Consider the following 18,032-nt stretch of genomic DNA (forward strand, 5'->3'; position numbering starts at 1 on the left):
AATCACAGCGAGCGGAGAGGGAGAGGGGGAGAGATTCTCAGGAGGAGAGGCAGGGAGGGGCAGGGAGGAAGGAGGGACCAGTGGAGGGAGACAGTGGAGAGAGAGGGAGGGAGGGGAAGGGGAAAGACACAGACAAATAGGAGGGGAGGAAGGGAGGGAAGGAGGAAAAGAGACAAAGAGGGGAGAGAGAGGAGAGGTGTAGAGCAGAGGAGCCAGAAGGAGGGATGGAAGGATGTTTGGAGGAAGGGGCGGAGAGGTGGGAGAGGCGAGAGATGGAGAATAAGGAAGGGAGACAAGGAGAGAGGAAGGGGGCTAGGGAAAGAGGTTGGGAGAACCAGTGGGTGGGAACCTGATGAATGGGATGTGGATCCAAGGGGAAAGGATTGAGGGGGGGTGTGTGTATGGAGGAGAGGAGGAAGGGAGGGAGAGAGAAATGGAGGCAGGGAAGAAGAGGGAGAGAGAGATGGAGGTGGGGAAGAAGAGGGTGAGAGAAGTTGGAGGTAAGTTAGAAGAGAGGAAGGGAGAAGAGGTAGCGAGGAAGAGGGAGGGAGAAATGGAGGTAGGTAGGAAGAGGGAAGGAGAAATGGAGGTGGAGGAAAGGAGAGAGGGAGAGAGAAATGGAGGCAAGGGGAAGAGAGGGAGAGAGAGAGGACACCAGAGAATGGGAGATTGAGAAGGGACTTTGTAGGAGGGAATGGGCCATCAGGCCTTGATACCTAAGTACAACCTTCGCTTTCTCACCCCAGCATTCTCCTGTCAGGGCTCCATCCCCTCTTCCTACAGGACAGACTCTCTGACCGGAGCCTGGCAGGACTGGGCAGGGTTGGCATGACAGGAGTTCTCCTTGGATGGGGTCATGACCCACAGGGCCCAATTGGTGGAGGCTTCAGGGCTGAGAGGAGCGAAAGACAGAGCTCGGGAGTTCTGTTGCAAGAAGGGGCAATCTGGTCCTCTTCCTGAGTCCCCAGCTCTGGGTGTGAGGAACTTGTAGTCTGAATCCTCTCTCCTGGGCCTCCCCAGACACAGTTAATTATTTTCGTTATTCAATTATCATATTAATTACTTCTTATGAGCCAAGAACTGGGCTAGGTCCTCAACTAGGTAGAAGATAATCAGATCGAACATAGTTCCTGCCCCACTTGGGGCTTCCAATCAAATGGGTACGGAGAGTAGGTATTTCATCCCCATTTTAAAGATGAGGAAACTGAGGTACAGAAAGATGAAGTGACTTGTCCAAGGTCACACAGCAGGGTACAGGCCAAGCAGGTATTAATCTCAGGTCTCCTGACTTCCAGCCCTAATCTGTTTTCTCTGGGCCGTGCTGTCAAACATTCCAGTGAATGGCAAGTGGTTTTTTTTCAATCGTATTTATAGAGCTCTTACTGTGTGCAGAGCACTGTCCTAAGCGCTTGGGAAGTCCAAGTTGGCAACATATAGAGACGGTCCCTACCCAACAGTGGGCTCACAGTCTAGAAGGGGGAGACAGAGAACAAAACAAAACATATAACAAAATAAAATAAATAGAATAAATACAAGCAAATCGAGTTGGACACAGTCCCTGGCTCACATGGGGCTCACAGTTTCCATCCCCATTTTCCAGATGAGGTAACTGAGGCCCACAGAAGCGAGGTAACCTATCCAAGGTCACCTAGCAGACAAGCGGCTTAGTACAGTGCTCTGCACACAGTAAGCGCTCAATAAATATGACTGAATGAATGAATGAAGCGGCAGAGCCGGGATTAGAACCCATTACCTTTTGACTCCCAAGCCCAGGCGATGCTGCTTTTCTTCATATAATAAACACACGCCCTGCCCACAATAACTCGCTGCAGGGCACCGCCCAAAGCCTGACCAATCAATCATATTTATTGAGCCCTATGTGCAGAGCACTGTACTCAGAGCACTGTGTTCAGTATGTGCCATTTGTTGATTGATTGATTGATTTATTGATGAGGATATTGAGACCCAGAGAGGTTAAGTGACTTGCTCAGGGACACCCAGCAGGCTAGGGACAGAGATGGTCCTAGAATCTGAGTGATCAGTCTCCCTGCCACATTCTCTTTCCAGTAAATCTTGCTTCCCCTCCAATTTTCTATCCAGAATTCCTGTGAAGAGTTCTTGGGTAGGGCGGCCATTCAGTCAATCAATCAATCATATTTATTGAGCACTTACTGTGTGCGAAGCAGTCTACTGTGGGCTTGGGAGAGTACAACATAACAATGTAGTAGACACATTCCCTGCCTATAGTGAGCATACAGTCTAGAAGGGGAGACAGACGTTAATATTAATTAATAAATTACAAATATGTACATAAGCGCTGTGAGACTGGGGTAGTGAATAAAGGGAGCAAGTCAGGGCAACCGCAGAAGGGAATGGGAGAAAAGGAAAGGAGGGCTTAGTCAGAGAAGACCTTTTGGAGGAGATGTGCCTTCAGTAGGGCTTTGAAGGTGGGGAGAGTAATTATTCATCTGGTTTTCTACTGGACAGCCAGGTTGTCAGCTGGCCTCTATCCTTGGAGAAAGCTCTGTGGTTATGGGAGCTTGGATAGAGTTATGCAGAACGGTGCACATGATTTCATCACAACAGCGTAGAGGCAGCAGGCCCTAGTGGAAAGAGCCTGGGCCTAGGAGACAGGAGCCGCAGGTTCTCATCCCAGCTCTGCCTCTGGCCTGCTGGGTGACCTTGGGCAAATCACTTAAACTCTCTGGGCTCCAGTTCCCTCATCTGTCAAATGGGGCTAAGAAAGCTGCTCTTCCTCCCTTTCAGACTGGGAGTCCTGAATGGGACAGGGACTCTGATGGATAATAATAATAATAATAATAATAATAATAAATAATAATAATAATAATGGCATTTGTTAAGCGCTTACTATGTGCGAGGCACTGTACTAAGCAAATTGGGTTGGACACAGTCCCTGTCCCACATGGGGCTCACAGTCTCAATCCCCATTTTACAAATGAGGTAACTGAGGCCCAGAGAAGTGAAGTGGCTTGCCCAAGGCCACACAGCAGACAAGTGGCAGAGCCGGGGTTAGAAACCATAACCTTCTGACTCGCAGGCCTGTGCTGTATCCATTACACCTGATTATCTTGTTCCAACACCAGTGTTTAGTACATATTAAGGACTTAACAAATGATGTAATTATTACTATGGTAGGCACCCAGCTTAAAACATGGGATTTCACGTGTGCTTGTGTGCCCAGTATGCAGAGGACTGTGAGTGACCACCCTAACCATGAGGGGCAGGAGGCCCAAGGGACAAGGCACTGGGCCAGGAGTTAGCACTCTAGGTCTCCATTCCCTCCGCAAGCCCCCCCTTCCCCTTCTCACTCCAGTTTCCTCCGCTGTGAAAATGGAGAAGCTCTCTGGTGTATTCTCCCCTCCTCCCTGAGATACTTGCTCACTTACTCACTTGGGACCTGCAATTCTTAGAAAGTCCTTCGAGCTCCAGGGAAGAAGTTGTGGAAGAAAGATGGGCCAAGGGGAAGGGGGAGAGGGAAGGGAAGGGAAGGGAAGAGGGAAGCAGCACCAGAGGGAGGCTGGCTATGGCCTGCAGGCACAGCTGCACCTGCTCTCCTGGGCCCTGCCTGGCCCTTTGACCCCTGAGGACTAGCATCCACAGGGGTCATTGCATTTCTTGCCCTGTTCCTCGTGGATCTTGTCAGGGATGGGAGAGAGTGAGGAGGATTTAGGGCCTCCTTCTCACCCTCCTCTCACTTCCCCACCTGCCTGGAGCCACCTCTTCCTCCTCTTCTCTACTTTTCCCCCACCACGCTCCTGGAATCCATCCCCACCAAACCTGGCTCCATGCGGACCCCCCCACCCCACGCCTACAGACCTGGCCCCCAACAGATCCAGCCCTCATCATCATCATCAATCGTATTTATTGAGCGCTTACTGTGTGCAGAGCACTGTACTAAGCGCTTGGGAAGTGCAAATTGGCAACATATAGAGACAGTCCCTACCCAACAGTGGGCTCACAATCTAAAAGGGGGAGACAAAACCAAACATACTACAAAATAAAACAGAATAGATATGTACAAGTAAAATAAATAAATAAATAGAGTAATAAATCATCATCATTATCAGTCGTATTTATTGAGCGCTTACTGTGTGCAGAGCACTGTACTAAGCGCTTGGGAAGTACAAATTGGCAACATATAGAGACAGTCCCTACCCAACAGTGGGCTGTACAAACATATATACATATATACAGGTGCTGTGGGGAAGGGAAGGAGGTAAGATGGGGGAGATGGAGAGGGGGACGAGGGGGAGAGGAAGGAAGGGGCTCAGTCTGGGAAGGCCTTCTGGAGGAGGTGAGCTCTCAGTAGGGCTTTGAAGGGAGGGTCAGGGCTGACCCTCTGTCAACTGGCTGCCCCATCGCATGTGCATTCACATCGCTGACCTCTTTTTGTCCTCACCACATTCCTGGGAGTGAAGAGGAGGCAGGAATTGGTCTTCCCATTTTACAGAAGAGGTGACAGAGGCCCGAAGAGGTGAGGATTCCTGACTCCCAGCCCCAGGCTGGTCCGCTGGGTCCCGCCACCTCCAGGATTGGGCGGAAGCAGGGCATAGATTCCCGGGGCTGGTATGGCTCCACAGCTGCTCCTTGTGCCCAGGCTCACTTTCTATCGCTTTTAGCCTCTCGGACCTGCCCACCTGCCCACTCTTTCAGGTGGCATCTTAGAAAGCTAGGTGGGTGGGAACCAAACAAACCCTCCATCACTGCTTGGGGGACAAACAGAAGAAACAAAAGACACAATCCCTGCCCTTGAGAACCTCACAGGCAAAGTGAAAGGGGGAACAGGTGTTTTATCCCCATTTAACAGATGAGGGAACTGAGGCGCAGAGAAGCTAAGTGACTTTTTTATGGTATTTGTTAAGTGCTTACTAGGTGCCAGCCACTGTACTAAACACTGGTCCCTGTCCCACATAGGGCTCAAAGTTTTAATCCCCATTTTACAGATGAGGTAACTGAGGCTCAGAGAAATCAAGTAAGTTGCCCAAGGTCACACAGCAGGTAAGTGACAGAGCCCCTACACAGCTAGTGGAGCCAGGATTTGAACCTGGGTCTCCTGACTTGTAGTCCTATGTTCTTTCCACTGTGTCAACAAATGAACAGCTAGATAAAAATATTAACAATAATAGAAGCAGCATGGCTTAGTGGAAAGATTATGGACCTGGGAATCAGAGGAACTGGGTCTATTCCCAGCTGTTCCACTTGTCTGCTCTGTGACCTTGGGCAAGTCACTTAACTTCTCTGTGCCTCAGTTTTCTCGTCTATATAATGGGGATTAAATCCTATTCTCTCCTACTTGGACTATGAGCCCCATGTAGGGTAGGGACTGTGTCCAACCTGGTTATCTTATGCCTACCCCAGCACTTAGTACAGTGCTTGGCACATAGTAAGCGCTTAACAAATACTATAAAAAGGCACTGAACTAATTGCTGGGGTAGAGACAAGATCATCAGGTCAGACATAGTCTCTGACCCACATGGTACCTAGATAAATCCATAATCAATCAATCAATGGGATTTATGGAGTGCTTTCTGTGTACTGAGCACTGTACGAAATGCTTGGGAGAGAACAGTGCAGTAGAGTTGGTAGACACGTTCCCTGCCCACAAGGAGCTCACAGTCTAGAGTGTTTTGAGTATTGTCACACCCTAGACTGTAAGTTTGCCCTCTAGACTATTCCCTGCTCACTGTGAGCAGGGAATGTGTCTACCAACTTTGATATATTGTACTCTCCCAAGCGCTCACTACAGTGCCCTGCACACAGTAAGTGCTCAATGAGTAGGTTTGATTTATAGATCGATTGATTGAAGCAGCCGCTGGGGAGGCCTGCCTGGTCCAGAGGAAGGGTTAATCAGGGCAGGCCTCCTGGAGGAGACGGCTTTTTAGAAGGAGGTATGGTTTGGTAGAGTTGAAGGGGAAGGGAGCTCCTGCTGGGGAAGAGGCAGGAGCAGTGGTCGGAAGGCGGGAGAGTTTGAGAGAGGAGGGAAGAGTGAGAGCCGACAACGGGACTGACTGGGCTGGGCGGAAGGAGCAGAGAGGTTGGAGGAGAGTTGCTTGTCAGATTCCCCCAGAGTGGGGCAAGACTTCAGTATGGGGAGCCACCCTGTTGCAGGGCTAGGGGAGGGGCGGGGGGTCCCTTGGACTCTGCCGGCCTGGCCTGGACTCCCCTACATTATCTGGTCCAACCCCCGGTTTCCGAGACCAGACTTGTTGCTGTTCCAATCCCTTCCAGAGCCGGTGTTGGGTGGTGGGTTTGGGGGGCCACGGGGTCGTGACCTTTCCCAGCTGGCCCCCAGTTCTTGCAGAGCCTCCTCCCCACCCCTGAGTCCCCTCTGGCTGCAATCAGGGTGGGGTGAGGGGGATCAGCGGTTAGCCAATGACAGGCTCACTGCTCCACTACCTCTTATCTACCCCACTGCTGCTTTCCCCGCTCCTCTCCTTGGCCTGGCAGAAGTGGAATTTTGGGGGATCCCCCTGGTCACATTTTGGTGGGGTGGGTAGGTGGCCAACATTTGGAAGTGTTCTGCCCTAGGAGAGCCTCCTGGCCACCTTCCTCAATGGCCTGAGAAGGCTTCGCTTCCCACTGCCAGGTCCAGGGAGTAAAGGGCTCTGATCTGGGCCTGGTGCTTGTGAACACTGAGGTTCCCTACTCTTACACTGAATCGGCTGCTGTTCGGAGGGAGAGCCCACAGGGCAGCAGGGGCTTGCTCTTGTGGATGTGGTAGAGGGCATCCCCTGGGTTTCAACTGAGTTTTTTTGCCTCTTCCAGGTCCAGCTGTCCAACACCAGACTGGAGGCCGTCATGGAACTGCAGTTGTCCCCTGGGGGTGTGGCTGAAAGGCCCAGGGGGTCACCATGGGAGCCCAGGGGAGCATCGTCCCATTCTCCGGCTTGGGGGCACATGCCAGGGCGACGTTCTCTTCTGTAGCTCCAACAAATCAAACTCAGTGGCTAATTGCAGTGCGTACTCCCCCTCCTGTTTAGGAGCCCCCGGGGAAACTGGGTAATTAATCGATGAACATGGCAGGACAGCACCTTCCACATCCCACTGGAATGGGGGTGCTCCTGGCAGTGGTGGTGGATGGGGGCATTCTGGCTCTGGGGAGGAAACCGATCCTCCTGGACCCATGGTCCTGTGGCACAGAGCAGGGTCAGGGGCCGCCGCCAGTCCTCTCCCTCCTCAACTGCTTCACCCGCTCCCACACTCGTTCTGGTCCTGCCTGCCCCATTCTGGGGGAATCATCAACCCCACCGCTATGCCGTGGCCAGCACCGTAGCCCCGGTGGGGTCCAGGATGTGCAGCTGCCAGGAAGGAGGGAGTCTCTTTGTGGGGACGGGGGGTTCAGCCACTCTGTGCTGCTACCAGGAATTGTGGGAGCCTTTCTGGGCCCAGAGAGGGAAGGGCACGTCTCCACTCCCCATGCCCTCCCCCCCATGCCCAGCCCTCTTTTGCCCAGGCAACGGGGGATGTCAGAAAACCCCGTGACTGCCTCCTTATTAAGCCGCTTGCTCATTGTCCCTGGGACAATGGTTTCCGGTGGTGGCTTTGTGTGGGGCTGCCAGCCGGCCTTATTAGCCAGAGGGGCTGCCTTTGAGGGACATCCGAGCCAGAGGTGAAAGGTCGCCTAGGGCAGCAAGGGGAGCGGAAGTGGGAGGGGGAGTGGGGACAAAAGAAAAGGATGAACAGCCCCTTTCTCTTGCCCCCCCCCCCCCCCCCCCCATCTTCCTCCTGGAAGTCCAAACACAGGAGGCCAGGCTGTGGTGGAGGGCTGTGCTGATTCGGGGAGAGGAGAGGTGGGTCCCTTCAGGCCCGTATTAGCAGGATCCTGAGAGCTGGTAGTACAGGCAGGTCCCTGGGGAATCAGGTGTCTGGGACCTCCGGGGAGGAGAGCTCGGGTAGGGAAGGGATGTTAGAGCAGGGGGTCCCGACTGATAAAGTGCCTTCTGCCTTGGAGGCCGCTCCTGGCTCCACACCTGGGCCCCCATTAGCTCGGTCTTGGGGTGGCAGAGGGGCAGCCCAGATCTCAGTGGGGGAAATGCATCTTGAAGCCCACTGGGAAGGGTCCCAGATAGAGATTTCCCTCCCTCCGGCCAGGGGTGCCAAAGGAAAATTGGGGGTGCAGATGATACTCCCCCCGCCCCTCCTCATGGCTCATCCAAGTGTTCCAGGGTCGATGGAGAAGGTGGAACCCTGGGCGGGCGGGTGGCCGGGCAAGTGGCTGCCGGCAGAGACGATCCTTGACTTTACATCCATGATGCTGGAGGTTGTGGAGCTAAGCTTAGGGTGAAGGTCAGGGGATGACCAGTGCCAGGCTCCCTCAGAGGCCTGGGGCACTTGTTTGTGCTTATTGACACCTCTGAGCTCACTGTTGGCTTGGCATGACCCGGGGTGCCGTGGCCCCAGGGGCTGGTACCAGATTGGGCCCAAGACCAGACTGGGCTGGCCCACACCCAGACTCTCTGGCCCCCCGAGTGGATGTGACCCAGGGGCCTGGCCCAGCCTCATAGGTCTCCTGCAATGGCTTGGAGTGATTTATCCGGAGGTGACTGACGGCTGGAGCTCAGACCGGTCCAGTCCTGGGAGCACCTGAGGTGGCCAGCCAATGAGTTTGGGGACCTGGAAGAACATGGATGCTCCCAGTCCCCTCAAGCTCAGGTCGACAGGAGGCCGAGTAACAAAGTTGGGGACTTTGGGGACTTTCTGAGTCATATGGGGAATCCCACAGCTGGGCCCCGGCCACCCTCCCAGGCTAGGGAAGTTCAGCTGGAGCCTCCATTAGATTGTAAACTCCTTGAAGGCAAGAGACATGTCTTTCCTTCTTTTGCACTCTCCCAAGCCCTTAGGACAGTGCTCTGTATTCAGTAGGTACCCAGCACAGCATCCCACATATAGTAAGTTTTTCAGCCTCTCGGGGAAAATGTCCTGCTCGGTTCCTTCAGGGTCTCCCGGATGCCCGTTGGGGGACGAGACGTCCTGGGTAGTGTCAGAGGATTCAGGGCCTTGTACCCAGTAATTGCTGTGGGGCACAGGTCCTCGGCAGAGGGGCTTTGGGCCATGGGGGTCCACCACCCCTCACGGTCTCAGTTGAACTGTCCCCAGGGCTTCCTGTGCTTTGGCCCAGAGAAGGGGGCTGGGCCAAGGGGTCTTCCAGCCACTAGCCGGTTGAGTTCTGAAAATACGGCACCCGACCTCCCACTCCACCTAACCTCCCAAACCCCACTTGGGCTCACTTTGCTCCCTTGTGAGCTGTTTCCTGGGTTTGGGTTGTGGCGTGCTTCAGAAAGGGTGTTCAGACAGGTGGACAATCATGTCTGTGGTTTCCCCCTTCCACCTCCCAGAGACCAAAGTCTCTTAGTCTGCCCTGCTTCTTGGCCCTAGGACATTCCCCTGGAACTCTCTCTATCCCCCACCACGGCTCTTACCTCCCTCCCTTTGTCCCTTCCTCCTTTAATCAATCAATCAATGGTATTTATTGAGTGCTTATAATGTGCAGAACATTATATTAAGCGCTTGGGAGAGTACAATACAAGAGAATTAGCAGACGTGTTCCTCCCTCCCTCTCTCTCCCTCTCCCTCTCTCCCTCCCTTCCTCCTGACTTCAGCCTTTCTCACTGGATTTCACTAAATTGTGACTCACCTACTGCAAGTCTTCCCAACAAAAGCCAGCAGCCTGAACCACTCAGAGCTTGAGTGAATCCAGAGCTAATGCCAAGGAGGAGGTGAGCTGGGGACAGGGAGGAGAGTCTCTGTCTCTGTCTCTTTTTCCCTGTCTCTCCTCTCTTTCTTGCTCTCCTTTCTTTTCTCTGTTCCTCTGTCTATAGATATTTATCTCTGCCTCTCCCCTCTTTTTTTCTCCCTCTTTCTGTCACTCTCCTTTCTTTTTCTCTCTCTGTCTCTGCCTCTCCCTCTCTGTCTCTCACTCTCCTGTCTTTTCCCCACTCTAGACTGTAAGCTCCTCCTCTAAACCATGAGCTCGTTGTGAGCAGGGAATATATCTACCAACTCAGTTGGACTGTACTCTCCCAAGCGCCTCATACCGGGTTCTGCACAAAGTAAGCGCTTAATAAATTTCATTGACTGATTCAGTGCTTAGCCTTCCTCACAGTACATGTTTAGAACAGTTTCTGCACACATATGGTGCTCAGTTCAGTGCTCTGCACCAGGAGGTGCTCAGAGCAGTACAGTGAATACTATTAATTGATTGATTGATTGGACCCTGGGACCAGGAAGCCCTCGTTGTGGAGGCTGGCAGGAAGAGTGGCCCCCAGAGGGGCAGTGAAGACCCCAAGAACTTTCACCCACACTGATGCCGGGGCCAAGAAGCTGAGGAAGAGTGGGAAGGCAGAATGGTCCCCAAGAGTCTTGGTTGGTGTGAAGTCTGTGAGTTTTAATTCTCCCCCAACCCCAAAGCTTCCTCTCCTCTCTCTGCCCCCCATGGACTCCTGTCCTCTTGCCCCCTGCAATTCCCCAGTGCCCCAACTCCTTTCTGTCTGACTCACAAGCCACTTTCCCCCCTTCCCTCTCTGGTCCAGACCCACAGGACCGAGTGGGGACTTTGGTGGGACCAAGAGGACCTGGCAGCTCCCCGTTCTCATTTCACTCCCGCAACCCCTCGGCCGCTTGGGTCAGTTCACAGGACAGACACCCCGGAAGCTCAGACTTGGCATCATTTCGGACAAGATTAAAATCCAGGCAAACAAGGGGGTGGGTGGGAGGCCGATGAAATGTTAAAAAAAAATTTTGAGCAATACTTGCATTCTCATTAGCAGGAACATGTGAGATGGAGCGCGTTATGTTATTAGGCATTCTCTCGATTCAGTAAACACAAGCTGAATAAATTTATAAACATCAGCATTAAGTGAGATTTAACGGAGAGCTGTTTATCTTCCGGCTGTCAGGCCCAGAGGAGCATTGCCATGTATCACTCACCGGCCACTCAGTCCACTACTACTGCTGGATGGGACAGGGCGGGGCGGAGCCACCAACTGGGACGGAACAGGGAAATGGGCATTGGACCTTCGGTGACCACCGTTGCCTTTGTCACTCTAGGGCCAGCCTCTTCTGTGTCTCATCCCTTCTGCCCGGGATGGCGGGAGAGGGCAGGGAAGGGGGGAGAAGGGGAGAAGTAGAGGGGGCCAGGAGGAGAGGTGATTTGTCTAGAGTTATAAAGTCTTAATGTATATCGAGGCTGAGATATTCCCCAGGCCAGCACCCACCCCACTGGGCATCGGACCAAGGAGACTATAAGATTCCCCCACCAGCTCAGCCCCATCATCCTTCTAGTCCAGGACTCCGACAGTGGCACCAGAATATTTGGCGGAATGGATTGCTGGGTGCCCTCCTGGGCTCTCACCTCGTGGTTAAGAATGGGACCTTCCAACACCCCTCCTCTCCCCACTGCTCTGACTCTCCCTCAATAGCCCAGACCAATAACACTGGCTCTCCTCTCTCCATCCCTGACTCCCCCAAGTGACCCAGGCCGGACCATCCAGTGCCCCCACCTCTCCCCTCTTCTCCCCACCAGTGACTGAGCACAGACCATCCAAAACCTCTAATCCAACGAGCCTGATTCTCCTTCTAACAACCCATCATGGCCAGCCCTCCAGGGGAGCTCTCTGCCTTGGTTTCCACTATTGCAGATTAGCAGGGGGAGCAGAGGAGAAGGCAAAAATGGGGGAAATGGTGGGAAATTGGACAGTCAATCTGAGGGGCGGGAACACCTTAGTTGACAGGGTTTCTTCTGCTCTTCCAGACCTGCGACAGCCTGGTGCAGCCCCCATCCTGATTCTGGCTAAAGGAGAAGTCAAGAGTTTTCCCGCGGTCCTGCTGCCTGCTGTGCCCCCTGTGTCCATTGAGCTCTGTACCTGTTTCATCCGTCCAGGCATGGGGAGGTGAGAATTAAACTGCACCCACTGGCTCGGGGTGGCCGAGGGCAAGGAGGGGGCTTTCAGGGAGTTGCCTGGGCAAGATTAGCCCATCTGGGGTCTTTGCCCAAGGTGTCCATGCTGACATTTTTCCCTGCAGACCCCCAAGAAGACCCTTCATCTGGGCACCCTGGGAGTCAGGATGTTGTTGGTGGTGGTCCAGGCATGGTCTGATCCGGCCCAACCTGGAGAACCTGCGGTGTTGAAGGTGCCCCAGGCCAGTCTGGGAGCCCAGGGTCCACTGAGAGCCCCGGGAATGTGGTGAGCTTGGAGTCATGCTCAGCCCCTGCTGGGGCGGAGGGGGAGGTTTATAAAATGTGGGGATGAGTGAGCTTCCAGAGAAAATCCTTGCCATCTTAAACCTATACCCCAATCCAATCTGTCAGTCAAGTGTATTTATTGAGTGCTTATTGTGTGCAGAGCACTGTACTAAGCCCCAGCCCCAGTCCCAGCTCCAGCTCAAAAGTTAAGTGGTGGCCAGGCCGGACCATCCAAGGGGCAGAACCAGCCTCCACTCATCAGGTGTTGGGTGGAGGGGAAGGGAGCCAACAGGGGCACAGTGAGATGCGAGGGGCCAGAGGGCTCCATCACCATCCATCCCAGAGTCTTGAGCACTGAGGCTCCGGACCTGTGTGACGCTTCAGAATGCGGCTATGGTAGCAGTAGTGGTGTTTGCAATGGATGCAATGCACTGTGCTAAGTGCTTGGAAGAGTGAATCAGACAGAACAGAGCTTAGAATAGTACCTGGCAAATATTAAGTGCTTAACATGTAACACACACAAAAAAATGACCCATTCCCTGCCCACAGGGAGCTTGAACTCTAATGGGAAAGGCAGACTTGAAAATATTTACAAAGAGTGATCAAAATAATTGAATATTCAACTCTGTTTTAAATGCTTTTAAGTCTGCCTCTCCCATTAGAGTGTCAGCTCCTTGAGGTCTGGGAATGTGTCCTTTGCTTGTTTTGTACTTCCTAAGCCCTGAGAACCGCAGAGGGCATCCAGAGAGCACTCACATTATCCATTACCGCTACTGCTAGTGGGAATATGTGGGATGAGGAATCAGAGTTCCAGGTTCTAGAGATCCAAGTTCTAGTGCCAGACTTTTTGGGGGGTATTTTTGAGTGCTTACTGTGCGCAGACCACTGTACTAAGTGCTTGGGAAAGTATGTCCAAAAGAGTTGGTAGATTGTGATACCTGCCCACAGGGAACGAACAGTCCACAAGGTTGAGAGACATTAAAATAGATTATGGATAATGGAAATAATAGAGTATAGGAATGTGACTGGATTGAGAATCAAAGTGCTCTGCCACCAGCCTGCTATGAGACTTAACCTCTCTGTGCCTCTGGTTTCTCATCTGTAAAATGGAAATGAGATGTCTTCTTTCCTTTTCTCTTAGGTCATAAGCTCCATGTGGGACAGAGACTGTGTCTGATATGATGATCTTGAATCTATCCCGGCACTTAGAACAGTGCTAGGCTCATAGTAGGGACTCCATAATTGCCATAACTAATTCTCTATCCCATGCATGTCCTTGGAGGTTACACGGGATGGAGAAAAGGCCTCAGCAGAGTGGTTTTCCAGGCAGAGGGAAGAATCTCTGGAGGACGGGCTGAGCTGGAGAGTGGGATCAGGGCCTGGCTAGCAGGAATGAAGGGGTTGAAGAGCTCGGAGCTGGTAAAGATGAGCCCGTTCCAGGTGGCCAGGGAGCTTTGGCCCTGATCGACATGGCTGTCCCAGATGGGGAAGGTGGGGGTTAGACCCAGGAGTGACCTTTGGTCGGGAGGAAGAGGAGGAATGCCTGGGGTGAGGAGGTGGTCCCTCTGGGTGCGTGGCTCAATGGAAAGAGCACGTGCTTTGGAGTCAGAGGTCATGGGTTCAAACCCCGGCTCTGCCAGTTGTCAGCTGTGTGACTTTGGGCAAGTCACTTAACTTCTCTGTGCCTCAGTTACCTCATCTGTAAAATGGGGATGAAGACTGTGAGTCCCCTGTGGGACAACCTGATCATCTTGTAACCTCCCCAGCGCTTAGAACAGTGCTTTGCACATAGTAAGCGCTTAATAAATGTCATTGTTATTATTATTATTATTATTATTATTATCCCCAACTCTCAGACTCCTCTTGGGCTCAGGGCCAAGTCCCTTCCATCCCCTGGCCTATCTGGTTTCTGGTCAGTAAAGTGAGGTCTCCGCCCCTTCTCATCTCCCTCCCCAACCCATCAGTCACCCCTTCCCTCCTGCCGGAAACAGTTTCTCCCCTTCACTTCACAAAACCACATCCCTCGCTTCCTTCCAAGACCTGTCTACAAAAGTCACCTCTACCAGGTGGCCTGTCCTGATTAATCCCTCATCTTTTCACTCATGCTTTCCCATCAGCCACCACAGATCTCTAATATACTGACCTGTTTGTTATTGGTTGAATTACCCACTTGGGATGATTATTTCAATCTCCTCTCCATCGATTTTAACTTTTATTCCGTCTACTTATGTCTGCTTTGTTTTCTCCACTAGATTGTAAACTCCTCAAGGGCAGGGGATCATGTCTTTTACTTTCTCTTTTTGGCCAAGTACCTAGTAGTGTCTGCACTATTATTTGTGGTATTTGTTAAGCACTTATTTTGTGCCAGTCACTGTACAAGATAAGCAGATTGAATGCTTATCAGGGCTTACAGTCTGGTTTGGGGGAGGGAAGGACGGGAATTTAATCCCTATTTTACAGATGAGATAGATAACTAAGGCCCAGAGAAGTTAAGTGGCTTGCCTAAGGTCACACAGTAGATGCATGGCAGAGCTGGAATCAGAACCCAGGTCTTCTGATTCCCAGGCGCATGCTCTTTCCTCTATGATGATGATGGTATTTGTGAAGCGCTTGCTATGTGCAAAGCACTGTTCTAAGCACTGGGGAAGTTACAAGGTGATCAGGTTGTCCCACAGAGGGCTCACAGTTTCAATCCCCATTTTACAGATGAGGTCACTGAGGCACAGAGAAGTTAAGTGACTTACCCAAAGTCACACAGCTGACAGTTGGCGGAGCTGGGATTTGAACCCATGACCTCTGACTCCAAAGCCTGTGCTCTTTCCACTGAGCCACGCTGCTTCTCTATGCCATGGTGCTTCTCATCACATTAATAATTATGGCATTTAGTAAGTGTTTTCTATGTGCCAAGCATTTACTATGTGCTAAGGACTGGAATAGATACTAGGTAGGTCGGATACACTCTCTGCTAAACCCAGAGCTCACAATCTGTCTTCACCCCATTTTACAAACGAAGAATCTGAGATCCAGAGAGGACAAGTGTCTTGGGGAACAGCATAGCCTAGTGGAAAGAGCATGGGCTCTAGACTGTGAGCCCGCTGTTGGGTAGGAACCATCTTTATATGTTGCCAACTTGTACTTCCCAAGCGCTTAGTACAGTGCTCTGCACACAGTAAGTGCTCAATAAATACGATTGATTGATTGCTTGAAAATAAATACGATTGAATGAATGAATTAATGGGCTTGGGAGTCAGAGGACCTGGGTTCTAATCCCCACTCGCCACCCGCATGCTCTGTGACCCTGGGCAAGTCACTTCACTTCTCCGGGCCTCAGTTTTCTCACCTGTAAAATGGGGATTAAATACCCATTCTCCTTTTTACTTAAGACTGTGACAGGAAGGGATTCACAAATACTGCAGTGATTGTTGTTATTATTATGTTGTTATTATTTCTCACGATCTCTGGATAGGTGGGTGGAGGAACTGGGACTTGGACCCGGGTTGTCTGATGCTTCGTCTCCTGCTCTTTCCGCCCAACCACACTGCCCCTCAGTGCTACTGAGGATGATAGTGACAGTGACGAGTTCCGATTTTCTTAGGAGAAAAAGGTCTTGGGTAAAGAGGAACTGAAATTGTTTTTTTCTCTAAGTCTGTGTCACAAGGATCAATCTCGCCTTTGGGAGTTTTCATTCTCCCAAATTTCTCCCGGGGCTAACTCACCTTAGAAAAATCACCCCATAGAAACAGGAATCAGTTCCAACCTCTGGAAAGTGGCGGGAATGAGTAGTGGCGGTAAAGGAGGAGGATGGCGTTGAGGAGAGGCTTGGGTTTGGAAGCATGTGGTCATGAGGGGAAACTTTGGACTGCCAAGTGATTGGAGTGACCTTTGAACTGCCCCATGGGCAGCCCGGCCCGTCAGAGAAAGACATCACTGCGGAGAGGGCTGCTGAGGCGCGAGGTCCTGGCTGTTTGACCCTGGCCCGTGGGGACAGGGCTCGGGGGAAATGGGGATGGATGTTTTGGGGAAAGGTTGGAGGTGGGCATCCTGTCCCGGTCCTCCTGCCGCTGAACCCTAAGTGCTCTCTTACTGGGCTTCACCAGGGCTCCCGCTGCCAGCCTGCCCTAGTCTGAGCTTTTGGACAGCGAGGCTTTAAAGGAGGTATCGTCACCAGCAAAGGGGTGTGGCTTGGCCGGGACCCAGCACAGCATAGCACAATAACTTGATTGTACTGTTTTTTTCCAACCCTGTTACACTGAAGCGGTCACATGGTTCCCGGGCATGAGGGGCGTGACCTTTGCCCAGTGGCTCCAAAATGGAAACCGCAGGAGGCATCCCCTGCTAGGGAGAATAAGGGGGTGCTCAGGAGTGAGGGGTCCAGAACTGTGCCGGAAAAGTTCTTTGTAGTTGGGGATTCATTCATTCATTCAGTCAGTCATATTTATTGAGCGCTTACTGTGTGCAGAGCACTGTATTAAGCACTTGGGAAGTACAAGTTGGCAACATACAGAGACGGTCCCTGCCCACTGTTGGGTCCCTAGCCCACAGTCTAGAAGAGTGGGCTCAGTCTAGAAGGGGCTCACAGTCTAGAAGGGGCTCACAGTCTAGAACAGCCTGGACCCCTTGGTATGGACCCTCAAAGTACTGCCGGTGGACTCTAAACTGTGAAGAATGGGGGGCCCGGACCAGCCTCAGTGGCAGCGTTCAAATCATCTGTTCTTCTTTCTTCCTCCTTTGGGAGGCCCAGAGCCAACCCCAAACTTTTTACCTGGGCCCAGTCCACCCTGAGCTGGGCCCCATGACTTTGAAGCCCAGACCAGACCCAACCCCTGACAAGGCTGGACATTTCCCAGCAGCTCATAGGAACTTTTGCCTTTGTGCCCAGGCTCAGGGCATTTGTTCACGTTCCTTGGGGAGAGCCTGGGACAGGGGCCTGTCAGACCTTCCCCTGGCTGTCGGAGCCCGCTTCTGGGACCTGGAGCCTGGCGGGTCGAGGGCCTCCTTCTTGCCGTGCCCCACCGTGGGAAGCCATGCTCTCAGGGGGGCTCGGTACAGATTCCCTGATGACTATTGTTTTATTATATTCTCCCAAGCACTTAGTACGGTGCTGTGCACAAAGTAAGCATTCAAAAAATACGACTGACTGACGGTGGCCGGTGAATTAATGACCCGGTCTGAGGAGCCGTGGCCAATGCCCGGGGAGGTGGGTGAACACACTGCTCAGCCCACCCACCACTCAGCTGGGGTTTGGTTTGGGCCTGCTGCCAATCAAGCAATGGGCAGTATTGATCGGGTGCCTGCTTTGGGCAGAACTATGGCAAGCATTTAGGAGAGTACAAGTAAGGTAGACGACAACATCAAGGAACTTTCAATATAGTGGGGAAGGCAGACCCAAACTAAGGGTCAGATAGGGAGGAAGAAGGGAATCAGAAAGGTAGGTATCTGTAATAATAATAATAATGATGGCATTTATTAAGCTCTTACTATGTGCAAAACACTGTTCTAAGCACTGGGGAGGTTACAAGGTGATCAAATTGTCCCACAGGGGTCTCATGGTCTTAATCCCCATTTTGCAGATGAGGTCACTGAGGCCCAGAGAAGTGAAGTGACTTGCCCAAAGTCACACAGCTGACAAGTGGCGGAGCCAGGATTTGAACCCATGACCTCTGACTCCAAAGCCAGGGCTCTTTTCCACTGAGCCACTCTGCTTCTCCGATCTAGATCTGTAGTATCTAGTATCTATCCCAGTGCTTAATATAGTGCTTGGCACATAGTGTTTAACAAATACTGTTATTAATTGATGATTACTGAGGCAAGTCGGTATTTTTGGAAGGGC

This window comes from Tachyglossus aculeatus, chromosome 11, assembly GCF_015852505.1.
Source record: "Tachyglossus aculeatus isolate mTacAcu1 chromosome 11, mTacAcu1.pri, whole genome shotgun sequence".
NCBI lineage: Eukaryota > Metazoa > Chordata > Mammalia > Monotremata > Tachyglossidae > Tachyglossus > Tachyglossus aculeatus.